This window comes from Carcharhinus amblyrhynchos, chromosome 9, assembly GCF_965287045.1.
Source record: "Carcharhinus amblyrhynchos chromosome 9, sCarAmb.v2.hapA, whole genome shotgun sequence".
In the NCBI taxonomy this organism is placed as follows: domain Eukaryota; kingdom Metazoa; phylum Chordata; class Chondrichthyes; order Carcharhiniformes; family Carcharhinidae; genus Carcharhinus; species Carcharhinus amblyrhynchos.
The window spans coordinates 35,772,370-35,785,796 of NC_137332.1; positions in this window are offsets into that span (position 1 = coordinate 35,772,370).

Here is a 13,427-nt window from a genome sequence, read left to right on the forward strand (position 1 = left end):
TTAGACTTTTTTAAATTGTCTGAAGTTTAAGATCTTCAGCTTTTTCCTCAGTTGCCAGGTTGGTTAGAGAAGTCCTTGGCTCCTTTTGGTGGTTTGGGATTTTTACTTTTTTGACCCTGCATTTGAGGAAGGTCATGTTTGGACAGTTTTTCCTTCCTAGTGTATTTAAAGTTCCACTTTTTTCTGGCTGGCAGCTATCAAGTTAGAAGCCACATCAAGCTGAAATGAGATGTTTCTCTCCCTGGCTTTTTTTAAAGAAATTCTACTTGGCTGAAAGCAAGGCTTCTCCTTCTAGAGAAGAACAGTATGCTTGACCAGAGTGTCTCCCTGGTGTTCTGGGTATCTAAAACACTACAAGCAGTTGCAAACAAAGGACTCCATTCCAGTATCACATGTGCATTAGTCAGTGTTTAAACCTATGAAAAAGGGTTTTTGTCAGAAGTCTTGTTTAATGTACAACTAAATGTTCCAATCTAACATGGTTTTTTTTTTGGCTTAAGTTGCTGCTAACCTTCTTTCCATGTGTTAACTATATTCTTAAATAAACTTCTTTTGATAAAAGCTCCTAGTGGCTCATTGTCATACCTGAGAAACATATCATGCTAGTCAAGTTCAAGTGCAAACTTGAGCCAAGTAGGCTTCAAACAGTTTCTGACCTGAATTTCAGCTTCGAGATAACCACATTTTCAATCTCCTGTCAAAATTACTGTCCCAACTGCCAGTCAATTCAACTACAGTCCAAGAAAACTGCTACCTCAATCCAAGAATATGTTGTCATCTGTGCCTACCTGCCTCAACTCATTTGTATTCCTCAACTAGATTTCTGCTCTTCAGTGGCTGAATGTCATGACATTGGCCAGTGATGCTAAATCACCTTTTGTCTTTTCAACACTAGGCATTGATCACAACCCCCTACTCAAGTAGCTAGCTGGCTGACAGCACTAGCCTCATTCCATTCTTAACTAAGCCTGGCTGTTGAATTCCCTCTGCACCCCAAATCCATCAAAGAGCTGTTTCTCATCTGTGTACTGCTGCTTGGTAACATTTGATAACCATGGTTCCTCTATCTGACATTAATATTATAAATGCAGGAATTCTCCAATTAAATATTGGGAATACAATTTTTTTAGATCCACTGCTAACTGTTCATCTTCAGGTAAATTTGAGGCTGAACAAGAGTGTAACCTTAATATCATGTTTGTGGGTAGGAGCTTTTAGAAATCACTTTCTACCATTTCCATCTCTAACGTTTACTCAGCACCACTCATGTTTCAACTCATCTGTTGAAACCATCACTCATGCCTCATGATCTTGAGATTTGAGTATTCCCAACTACTCCTGGCTGACTTTTCACATTTTGCCCTGGTACATTAAAATTTATGCCAAGTCCCATTCACAATTGTGTACCCTGAACTACATTGCACTTGGTTAAGCAGCACCATTAATTAAAATTCTAAAGCTTGTTTTCTAATATTATTTCCATTTTATTTCTAAGCATTCCATTGCCAATTGTTAGAGGCTATGCCTCTTTATTTTGAAAATGATTTTTCAACTGATTGGATCTTTTCTCATTTGAATTGAGACAGAGCAAACTACTTAGTTTCTCACCTCCACCTTTCTACTCTTAAAATTAGCAGATCACCCTCAGGAAAGGGTGAAGAGATATTTCCCATAATCCAGGCATCCATTAAAATTCATAAGAGACATTAAAAATGCAAAGTACTAGATATTGGAATAATGATTGCCACAGACAGAAACACTCAAACCTACTTGGCAATACACACTAGGTGAATTATTTTAAGACAAGACTGCCTGCAGGTGGTCAGGAAGGCTAATGGGATGCTGGCCTTCATAGCGAGGGGGATTGAATATAAAAGTAGGGAGGTCTTGCTGCATAGGGCATTGGTGAGGCCACAGCTGGTGTACTGTGTGCAGTTTTGGTCACTGCACTTACGCAAGGATATTTTGGCTTTGGAGGGAGTGCAGAGGAGGTTTACTAGGCTGATACTGGAGTTGAGGGGGTGGGGGTTGAGCTATGAGGAGAGGCTGAATAAACTAGGCTTGTACTCGTTAGAGTTTAGAAGAACGAGGGGAGATCTCATTGAGACATAAGATGATGGATAGAAGTGGAGAGACTCTTCCCACCCCAAGGACAGTAGGACTAGGGGGCACAGCCTCAAGATAAAGGGGGGTGGTTTAGAACAGTTGAGGAGGAACTTCTTCACTCAAAGGGTGGTGAATCTCTGGAATTCTCTGCCTGTTGAAGTGGTGGAGGCTGCCTTGCTAAATATTTTTAAGACATGGGTTGATGGGTTTTTGATAAGCGAGGGGATTAAGGGTTATGGGGAGAGGGCGGGAATGTGGAACTGAGCCACGACAGATCAGCCATGATCTTATTGAATGGCGGGGCAGGCTCGAAGGGCTAGGTAGCCTACTCCTGCTCCTATTTCTTATGTTCAAATCATGAGTGCGAGATTGCAAGTGACATAGGCAACATCCAGAAAACCTTCAGCAGAGGAAATAGGTTGAGGGCTCCTTCTCTTTCCTTCTCTTTAAAGAATAAGCATGTCACCCAGCTTGAGAAACCAACTCAATTTGGTACTGATGAGCAAACTGAGGTTTTGTAATTGCAACATTTTCTACATCTGACTGCAGCCAAGAAACCAGCCTAAATTGGCTCATGTTAGAATCTATGCCTCAAGAACAATCAAAGGACACAACAATATATTCTCAGCTTTTTTATTGACTCCTTATCGCTCTCAGCTTAAATAGTTAAATATATTCTGATTTGGAAAAGAAGAATCCTCACAGAAAAGAAATTTAAACTTTTGTTGTGACCAAACAAGGAAGTTGAATAGAGAGCCAGCTCACCCCTGGTTGTAACACAATGAAGTACTTTAGAGACATAATTGCTGCAATGTAGGGAAACATGACCATTTATCTGCACACATAACAGAGTTGCACAAGCAGCAATGAGATACCTGACCACTTAATCTTTTAGTCACGTTGATTGAGGGATTGAAACTGCTTAGGATACCATATTACTCCTTCGAATCCAGCTATAAGAATATTTGGATCCACCTGACAGGCCATGTTTTGCTGACTTTGGGACAGTATATCACACTGGAGTGTTAACATAGATTATGTGCTGAAGTTCCTGGAATGAAACTTGACTCATGACTGGCTGATTTAGAAGCAGAATGCTACCATTGTGCCAATGCTGAATTCTGATGGTTACTGTTCATATTCATTGGATTGTTCCAACTGTAAAAAGTCTGACAACACCAGGTTTAAGTCCAACTGATTTATTTGATAGTTTACTATCAAATAAATCGGTTGGACTTAAACCTAGTGTTGTCAGACTTTTTACTGTGTTTACCCCAGTCCAACGCTGGCATATCCACATCATTGTTCCAACTGAGCAGCTGTATTTCAGAGACTGGCATCATTAAGTCAATGGATTCTGGTCATAATGACCATGCCTGTGTTAAATCAAATTCCTTCTGAAACAACTGGTATTGTAGAACATGTTCTGACTGGCAAAGGGTCAAATTGTTTCTGCAATGTTTCAGTGATTCAGAGCAATGCTGTGGCTAATGATCACAACACACAGGTTTATTGATTAAATAGATTTGCATACAAATTTCAAGTTTATGACTTGAAAAGCAATGAATTGAATACAAGTCCGCGATATTTCCCCAATGACAGTCGTGAGCGTTGGTGTTACAACCTCAGGTCATTCTTAAGACCATTTGTGTCAGTAGTAAGATATGGGCCTGAATTTTCCAAGTCCTTTAGGGTCAAGCTGGGAGGGGGGAGGAATGGCAAAATGGCAGAGGTAGGTTGTTGGGACATTTTCCATCCCCATGTTGCCAGCAGTGGGAAAGATGGGGGTAAGGATGCTCACTTGGAGGCCAATTGAGCCACTTGAATTGACTGAAAGACAAGGAATAAGAATAGTGGAGTGAACCGTTGTTTTTCAGATTAGAGGAAGGTTTGTATGCCAGTGATCATTGTTAGGATCATTGCTCTTCGTGATATATATTGACGAATCAGATCTTGGTGTAAGGGGCATAAATTTGAATTTTGCACATGGTGCACAACGCGGAAATATTGTAAGGATGGTGTAGAACGTCTAAAGGACATGGAAATAAAAGTGAGTTGCTGCGAAAGCTGGAATCTGGGGGAAAAAACAGAAAATATTGCAAAATCTCGGCAGGTATGGAAGTAGCTATGGAGAGAGAACAGAACTCTGACAAAGAGTCATCTAGACTTGAAACATTAGCTCTACTCTGTCTCTACAGATGCTGCCTGATCTGTATTTCAGCATTTTCTGTTTTTGTTTCAAAAAGACATACACAGTTTGGCAGAGAGAGCAGACAAGTGGGTGGCACAGTAGTGCAGTGGTTAGCACTGCTGCCTCACAGTGCCAGAGACCCAGGTTCAATTCCGGCCTTGGGTCACTGTCTGTGTGGAGTTTGCACATTCACCCTTCTGTTATGGAGATAGATTGGAGAAGTTGGGATTGTTTTTCCTGGGGTAGAGACAGCTGAGAGGAAATTTGATAGAGGTATCCAAAAAACTGTTCACATTGGTTGAACCAGAGGGCAATGATTTAAAGTAATTGACAGAAGAAGCAATGCTGATATGAAAGAAAAATAATTCAAGTGCTGAGTTGTTAGGATCCAGAATTCACTGCCTGAGAGTCTGATGAGGCAGGGTCACCTGAGGCTTTCAGAAGAGAATTGAATTATTTGAAAAAGAAAAATATTTTGGGGCTTTGGGGAAAGGGCAGGGGAGTGCCGTTAGGTGATTTGCTCCCTCAGGGGGCCAGTACAGACATAATGCGCCAAATAACCTCCTTCTCTGCTGTAACCATTCTATGACTCCAAATGTATTGTGTCTACTACAATATCTTCATGTACCCTTTCTGTTACTTCCTCAGAGTGCAAGAAGAATGGCCAAGCATAACCTTCCTCTCTGACCAATCTCTGTAATCTTTTCAATTTCTATACATTTTTCTATTGCGTCTTTCAGCAAGAATTCCATTCGCATTGATCTTAAGCTAATCGGATAGTAGTATACCAGTTTTGTTAGTTCCCTTTTTTACAAATAGAAATTATATTAGTTGTCTGCCAGTCCACTTCAGAACTGGAAAGGCACTGTGTAAATATGAGAGAAAGGCCCTAGGTCCAATCATCTTCAACTGCATCAACAATGACATTTCCTCCATCATTAGGACACTAGTGGGATGTTCACCAAGTGTTCAGCTTCATTTACAGATTCTCAGATCATGAACCAACCCATGTTTGCATGCAGGAAGTTTTGGCATTTATCAGGTTTGGGCAGATAAATGCTTAGTAACATTTTCATCACACAAATGTCAGGCATTAATTATTCACAACAAGAGAGAACTTAACCATTTCCCCTTGACTGTCAATGACATTGTCATCACCACTGCAGATCAGCATCCTGTAGATTACCTTTAACCAGAAGTTTGATGAAAGAAGCCACATGAATGCATAGGTGACAGGTCAGAGGCTGGGCATTCTGCAGTGTGGCTTCTTTCTTGACCACTGGTGGGAGTATGTTTCCATTGCCACTGGGTGCCTTCTCCAGATGACCATTAGTTATGCCTGACTCCTGATGGAGCATTTAAATGGAGCTTTTGATGTCGATAAACAATCTTGCATTTTCACTCAAAGTTCCTCCAAATGCTAGAGGCAGTCAAAGGTTATCGAGGCAGAATGTAGAGCTGAGGCCTAATCGGATTGGCCATGATCATATTGGATAGCAGAGCAGGCTCAAGGGGCCAAATGGCCTAATCTTGTTCCTAATCCATATGCTCGCATGTTATTTCAGCAGACTTCATTAGATAATAATCAGAACGCTGGAGGCGGCATTGCACAATAGGAACACCCTAGACATTCTGTGCCAGAAAGAATAATGATAGAGTTACATCTAATTGATTCTTCTACTCCCACTTAAAAGAATTATTTGTTTGTGTGACTTGATTATTTGAAGTTCTCAGTAGTGATCTGATAGATGCAAATGATTGCACCCGAAATGAATGCATGCATGCTGTATATAATCCTTGAATTCAATCAGAGGTTTCACTGGTCACAGAGGAAGAGAATTGTGTCACCAGTTCTCATTGTACAAGTTTCACAGACCTGTGGGCAAAAGCTGGGTCTAAAGGTTAGCTGATCTCACTGGGCCTGGCAGGTGAGATAGGTACGAATCTAAGAGGCAGCAGCACCTTCATAAAGACTGCCAAGGGAATTGAGTGTAAAAGAAAAAAGGCATCAGTGGTGTACTTTTCAATCAATGGGATAATAGTTTAGAAAGCAGGAGAGGGAATTTGCAGTGTTGGCTGGTACAAAGTCCAGGAAGAGAACTTGTGTGGCCAGGCATTGATAGGAATTGAGGCTGAGGGAAACACCAACTGAAGAGAATGGTCTCTATCTTGATATCCATCAGGAGCAAACACCAAGGTTAAAAACAGCCATAATTAACTGATTTACCTAAGCAGCCTGGAATATTTAGCAGAAGCAAACAAAAATCTTAAGAAGTTATTGATAACACATTTATGTGGCTGACCTACTTTAGTGTTGGAAATCCATTACAAATGGTTACATATAAATACAAATTTCCTGCCGAAATTTATATGCATTAAAAGTTGCAACACACCACAAAAAAATTTAAACAATGTTAAAATCCTGCAAGTTAACAAACCAAATGCTGCCATGTCTGATTCCAGCAAGGTGAATACAGCATGTGGGTATATAAGTAGACCCACAGAGTTAAATCCAAGGAGTTAATGTTCTCACTCCAAACTCACACAAAAAAGTATCTTGGTTGTATTTATTTAGATTAGCCTCCCTCACAAATGAACAGAACAGGTTTCTAGATGGCAGCTAATCACAGGATTAAGAATAAGTGAGCTGCCCTCCTTTGTCACACAATCAGGTTGCAGGCTTTTCAACAGAAGACCAGTTTGAAAAGTATTTCCTATGATCACTTACCAGCACTGGAAATACTGGATCACCAGGGTTCAAAAACAGAACAGTTTCAGACAGGGAAGCATCAAAAAGAATTAAAAATCCATGCCCAACCAAAAAGAAACATCCTTTTACCACCGGGGTAAAGCTCTTTGATTTGCAGGGAGTTTTTAAAATAAATCTGACTAAAGAATGACAGATCCAATGGGTTTGAATTGTGTAGGAAGTGTTTGCAAATTGGAAATTTCATCAGCTTCTCTTTCTTAAAGTGGATTTGGGAAACTGCTGATTAAATCTGACCTTGAGGATTTTTTTTCTACAGTCTAATGCAATGCCGTCAAAGAATGTACGTAATGCAATTGCATCACAAAGGTTTGTAGCCCTGTAAATAACTTATGACTGACCTCACTCAGTGCTTTGCTAAATAAATATAGAACTTACAGGTGAAGAACATTTTCGTGCCGACAGTGCAGTGCAGCCTCTCATTTACATACATATATGTCATAATAATGTATTTTATATATATATATATATATATATAGCACTTCTGTAAACTGGATTTTTATAGGCACCCAAACTTTGAAACTCATTGAAACAAAGAAACATTGAAAATAGAATCAGGAGTAGGCCATTCAGCCCTTCGAGCTTGCTCCACCATTCATTTTGATCATGGCTGATCATCAAATTCAATATCCTGATTTTGCATCTCACCTACCACCACCCCCCCCACCCCCAGCCTCCCCCCTCCGCCACCACCCCCCATCTTGCCCCAATATCCCTTGATCCCTTTAGCCACAATAGCTACATCTAATTTATTCCTGAAATCACACAATGTTTTGGCCTCAACTATTTCCTGCAGTAGTGAATCCCACAGATTTGCCACTCCATGGGTGAAGAAGATAAGGGTGAACCTTTTAGGACCTCACAGCTTATCTTCCAACAATGACCCCTAGTTCAGGATTATCCCACCATCAGAAACATTCTTTCTGAATCTCCCCCGTCTAATCCTGTTGGAATTTTATAAGTTTCTGTGATATCCCCTCCAATCTTCAAAACTCCAGTAAATATGATCCTGACCGACTTAGTCTCTCCTGTCTTGTGGCAGTTGTCTCTGGGCAAGTGTAAAAACTTTTACATTCAGACCATTGAGGGTGGACTTCCACAGTGCTCTCTCATTGGTCCACTGTAATCTCTGAGGTTCTCATGACTCTTCTGCCAATGTTATCTTAGAAGAACTGCCATAGAAATTCACCTCCAATGTTTGCAATTTATGTTTTTTCTTCCTTCTCCCTCTCCCCTCCTTCCTCCACACCTCTGCTTTTTTCACCCTCCTTTCCCACTCCTTCAAATTTGCAACAGGCTCTTGCATGACATCAACAACTGGTTAATCCTTTAAAATAGAATAATAAATTACCCAACCAATACTCAAGTGTAGTGGATGCATATCCATTTCACATGACTGGCTCTCAGTGACCTCAGCGGTAGCCTAGCAAGTTGCACCAACAAATACTTCAGGGTAATAAGAAATAGACATTAAATCTGGTCAGGCCTGTGGTCTTTAGTTGTTGCTTTTTCCAGGCTTTTTGTTACTCTTCCACCAAATATAGGGAAGTGGGACAATCGCATGGGAATGTAAAATAAAAACAGAAGATGCAGGGAATATTCAGCAGCTCAAACAGCATCTGTAGAGGAGGAAGTAGAAGGAGAAGTTTTCCCCCTGTTGCATGAAAAATGTGTTTTTACTGTCAGCCACAATGGTGGGTTTTTGACATTGTCACCTGTCTCCTGTCTCATTAATTAAAAACAGACAGGAAATATTCCGGTTCACTGACTTACGGCCTCTGATTCACCCACCCCACTGCTCAGCCCCAAGTTCCTTTCCCCGAGCTCTATATTAAAATAGCACCTATGCACAGCTTTCTCTATCTCTCCAGCCCAAAAGTGCTACAGGTACAACAGCTGGCACCATTAGAGGAGAAGACAGCAGCCCCCAAGTTCAGTGACGCCTCTCTCCTATGCCAGCTGAATGGCATGGAGGTCCGCTACCAAGTCCTGTACCCACACTCTAACTGCAGGAGGCCAACCAACCTTACCACCCCAGCTTGGGAGATGATGGCAACAGTGGTAAGTGGTCACCCAGTGCAGAAAGAGAATGAATGACCTTATCTATGCTGCCAGGGCAAGACAACCATCTGCCAACTTCAATTCACACACCCATGCTCCCATCACACATCCACTGGCATCTTGCTCACTATCTGTTAAGGGATATCAGCACTCATTCTCCCACACACCCTCCCATCTCCATCTGGCCTTGTCTCCTCTGGAGCTTGTGCCCTCATCACGTCCTTGGCTCCCCTCACCATCCACACACGTGACAGGCATCCTTATTATGTGCCCTAATTTGTGCCTTACCCACACTCCGTCCATCTGGCTTTATGTATGAAAAGCTCACCCACAATAAAAGGGAACGATCCCAGACTAGGGGGCGAAGTGCCGCAACTCAATGTCCTCTACATTCCCTTTGAAAGTCATGCCAATGGGATGGCCTGAGAAGCTATGGAGTGTGACTGCACTGACAGTGAGGTCAGTGGCTAGCACCCACTCAGCCCTCCATTCACCCAGCTGTGAGTGCACTGTCCTGCTATTAATTGGCTGCCATGCAGTAGTTGGCTCTTTCTCTACTATTGTTACACCAGCCAGGCCCACAGCTTCAACCCCAACAAAACCTCTGAGGAGGAAGCTGAGGACAGCACCGTCACAGCACTTATCCACACCCTCCACCAACACTGAGACACGTATGCATCTCATTGGGATAAGTTGTACAGCAGCCTCTGAATCACAATCTGCTGAACACAGTGCACGATCTGGTGCACAGCAGGCAGAAGAAGGGACATCTGAGGTTGCCAGCACTGAGTCAAAGTCAGATGACATCTCCACACTCGGTCCACAATCAGTCTCTGGAACTACAGTGGCAGTCAGGGGAATATATGGAAAGGATAGCAGTGGCATTCCTTAGGTTAAATGTATGATGGAGGAGTCCTTCCACCTTCAATCTGGGGGTCATAGGGTTGGCATGCCAAAGCATTGAGGTCAACAAAACAGATGGCAGCTGCCATGGAGACCCCAATGTAACCCATGGCGGTATCCACCAGTGTCAATGTGAAAGGGCTGCAGGCAGCTTGATCTCACTCCAGCTGCTTCTCCGCAAAAAGTCAGCCATGGGCTCTCAGGCACACATAGAGAGGAGGACCAGCATCTGAGCTCCCCAGGGACATCCAGCCAGGTGACTCTGGGACTAATTCAAATCCCCTTTTCCTGTGAACCCATCACCTCAACTCCACAAGCCCAGGGAAGTGCACCTGCCTCACCACAGGACAACCATACCAGGCAAGGGCCCTCTTAGTCTCAGCCCACCACGATCGTCACAGATAACAGGGTGTAGCAATCAGCAGGCTGCCTCCAGATGTTGGGGAAGTACCAGGAAGTAGTGACAGCGTAAGGAAAGTTAGAAAGGTTTAGGAACATGACGTAAATACGTGGCCCCATTCAGGGATGGTCCTTTGAAGGCCACATGATGGGCCAGACCCTATGGAGAAACCGTACAGGAAATCAGGAGCCAGTCAGGAGAAAGGACACACACCCTGGGATGGACCCTCAGTTGGAACCAGGGAGGAGAAGAGAGTAGACATGCATTGCTGTTCTGTCTGATCCTTACTTCGTATATGTGTATTATTGATAATAAATCATTCATTGTTAAAGCCACAATGAGTCACCTTCGACTTTACTACACATTCATGTAAATAGAATCACAATCATTTCAAATCTCTTCTTGTGAGTGCTTTCTTTATATGATGAGCTGCCTTGCTGTCAATCAACATGCAATATCATGGTCCTTCCCCGATACATATTGCTACCATGAGCCTCTTGTCTATAGAGTATGTTTCCACATCACCACATTGTGTAGCCCTTTGCCAGATTATTTTCCATGTCGCTGATGCCTCCAGCTTAATGTTAAGTGTACTTGTGGAATGATCCTCATTCTCATGCCTGGCAGGGTCATGTCATGTTTGTTCTTGGCTGTGTAAGACTGAGGCAGAGATGTTCTCCTATCCTGTCTGCATTCTCAAAAGGTGCAGGTGTGGCTTACAAGAAGAGATATGATCACATCTGGAGAAGGGTGATATATTGCACAACCCCCTGTCAGCAGAGGTTTCATTATATAAGCCCACACTCAGAGCTCATGTGTACTGCTGTCAATCAATCAAGTTTTCAACTTTCAGAGTGTCACACTGCCAAGCTCATCAATAAGTGGGGGGCATCTTGCCCCCTCAAGGTGACGAAGCTGTGCTCCTCTCACCCACATTATCATGCTCCTGCTTAAATCTTCAACCTTGAGCACATCTCACTGTAGTTGTGTCTAATGTAGGGACAAGACTCCCATTACAAAGTAACAATGCCACACTGTGTGTTTCCTCACCCGAGCACTCACTGGGGTCACTGATGCTAATTCTAAATGGTGATTTCTGGTGGGCAATGAGGCTGTGAGCCATGTACATCATTGCTTCAGACAATGTGGTGAGGAGAAATGGGATCAGAGTGAAAATACACTGAATCTGGATTGTGCTCTTTATCAGCAATGGTGTGTGTCCTTAGGGATTCATGGTGTGTGAGAATTTTGGACTTTGCAAGAGCCATGAGGGGGCAATGTCTATGTTAAAGAGGAGTGTCTGGCAGATAAGAGTTTGATATTATCATTCTCTGGTGGCTCCTATCCATATCAAGCTGAAGATAATAGCTGTGGAAGCTATTGAGAGGATGCAGAGGAGATTTACGAGGATGTTGCCTGGATTGGGAGGCATGCCTTATGAAGACAGGTTGAGGGAGCGACGAAGGTTGAGAGGCGACCTGATAGAGGTTTATAAAACGTTGAGAGGTATAGATAGGGTGGATTCTCAGAGGCTATTTCCCAGGGCTGAAATGGTCGCTACGAGAGGACACAGGTTTAAGGTGCTGGGAAGCAAGTACAGAGGAGATGTTAGGGGTAAGTTTTTCACTCAGAGGGTGGTGAGTGAGTGGAACGGCTGCCGTCAGTGGTGGTAGAGGCAAACTCACTGGGGTCTTTTAAAAGACTTCTGGATGAGTATATGGGAGCTAATGGGATTGGGAGTTACAGATAGTTCTATGGCTTGGTAGGTATAGATGTGATCGGCGCAACTTGTGGGCCAAAGGGCCTGTTTGTGCTGTAGTGTTCTATGTTTTACGTTCTATGTTCTACATGTTCTATAACTGCAGCCCAGGATCCCAAACTGAGAGTACCGGATGTCAGTGTGACTCTGAAGTTGCACCATTGATGACAGTGTCATCTCTAAATGGATTCACAGCAAAGGAACATCATTGGCTGCCTTATCCCAGTGAGAATGATCTGATTCACCATCAATGTTACACGGCGTGCATTGTCCAGTTGCTTGAGGAGCCATGTCAGATTGAAGGCACACACAGCTACAAGCCCACTGAGGGTCATACAATACCTCCTGCCTCTTGTAGGATGCTGCTGCGACTTGGCTGCTGAAGAGATGCTTGAAAAGGCAGCAACATCTGATGCTGGGACACTCTCCTCCAGTGAGCACCTCATCTCAGCAAGAACACCTGCTGCTGAAATGTCCTCATCCTTCACAGGAACAGGACAATATAAGCCTGATGTTTAACTATTCACTCTCACATTGAAGTGAGTGGGTGAAATGAAGGTAATAATAATGCTGGTGTTTATGCTGGCCCATGATGGAGGCACTTGCACAAGAGAATACTCACTGCAACTCATCATCTTTCTGGAGGAATTTGATGGCAATGAAGATCTCACACACATGCCTATCTCAAGTGGACCATGCTCCGGCCTCTTCCCCTGCAGCCACAGCTTTCTTGAACTCATTGGCCTCATCCCCTTCGATGTCCTCCTCATCAGAGAAGACGTGCAGCTCCTCCATCTTGTCATCAGGCAAGTCTTTGCAGCGCCAGGTTATGCAACAGGCCTTGATGATCTGTGAGATCCTCTGGGGACTATACTGGAGTGCTCCATCGGATCTGTCCAGGCATCAGAATCACATCTTTAGGATCTCTAGGTGGTCCTCCATAAATGCTCCATCACGAGCCCCGCTATAATGTCTCTCTACTGGAGTCTGAGTCCACCACACAGGCGCCATCAGCCACATCTTTTGTGAGTACACTTTGTCACCGAGGAGCCAACCCTGGATCCTGTGTGGTGCCTTGAAGATGTCTAGGATCTGTGATCTACTCAAGATGTATGAGTTGAGGACATTTCCTGGGTGTCTGGTGCAAATCAGTATGATCAGTTTGTTGTAGTCACAGACGGGCTGTGTATTGAATGAGTGGCAGCCTTTCCAGCTTACGTATTGCAGTGCCTATTGCCAT